Raw genomic sequence first — 1,317 nt, 5'->3', positions numbered from 1 at the left:
AGACCTGACACACACAAATTCACCAAAACACTAGGGCTTAAAAAAAAAACACGTCCAAAACATTTTCAAAATCGATTAAAATATGCCATAATAAAGGTCAAAAGAAGGCACAAAAGACTAAAATATGCCCAAAAGCCCAATACATGATATAAAATCACGCGAAAAACAGTTATCAACCACATTTGGATGCAGTTACTTAATATTGATAACCGCATAATATGGATACAGATACGGTTATTGTCAATAACCACATTCGCATGTACAACCCCAACTAGAGATGCAACAAGAGAAAGAATGTGACATATAGACGGAAGAGTTAATTTCATAGAGAAAGAAAATGACATATATAAGGCAAGGGAGAAATTTTTAGTCTTTGCTTTGATGTTGTTAGCCGGTTGTTTGTATTGCACTTAATGAATAACTTTAACTCGTTCTGTACTGGAGTACTTTGACTTTTGTAATATGTACTTTGACTTACATTCAGTTGACTTATGTAATGGAATTAGAACATTTTATGTGTTGAAATCAATTGTTTGCAATCATGTATACATAAGGCATCAAGTGTTGAATACAACATGTTTAGAGCATGGGGATTAACAGACAACTTGCGTCAACATATAACATTTATCCATTAAAGTAATTGTTCAAATGGTCAACACTTCAATATGGCAGAAAACCCTTACATAACATGTTTAAGTTATTGTTCAAATTGTAACCCTTGCATATAACATCCAACAGTAAAACCTTAACAAACCCATTGTCACACCTATACTTAGGGTTGTACATGAAAGCAGATATTAACCGCAATTATTCGCTATTCGCTATATATATATATTCACCAAAATGATGTCATTTTAGATTTGGTATAAGGTTATGTTTAGTTTAGTTTTTCTTTTCTTTTCTTTTGTCTCATATCTCACATACTCACAACTACACTGTGATGCTAAAGCTTAAAAAAAAATGGAGAAATGGAAGGTGTACCTGGTAACCTAAGGGTCAGAAATGTTTGGAATAATGGATAAATGGAACTACTTTAGTTTTTGTTTAAATTTGGGTAAAATTTAGTTTCGATAATTTTTTAACATTTTTAGCATCTAACGTGGCTTAAGTGCAACAAATACTACATGTGATACAATGACACATCATAGGATATGCTAAGTTGGCTTAAATATGTGGCACATGGGACGAGTGTAGTGTTTTTAAGTGTGTTGACGTAGATCTCCATTCAAAAAATGGACGAAACTAGAATGGAAGGTGCAAATCAGTATTTTGGTTTACGACAAGAACCACCTATAAAACGAATCACGTCTCATCGGC

Source organism: Corylus avellana, chromosome ca2 (assembly GCF_901000735.1).
Source record: "Corylus avellana chromosome ca2, CavTom2PMs-1.0".
NCBI lineage: Eukaryota > Viridiplantae > Streptophyta > Magnoliopsida > Fagales > Betulaceae > Corylus > Corylus avellana.
Note: the sequence above shows the minus strand (reverse complement) of the source record.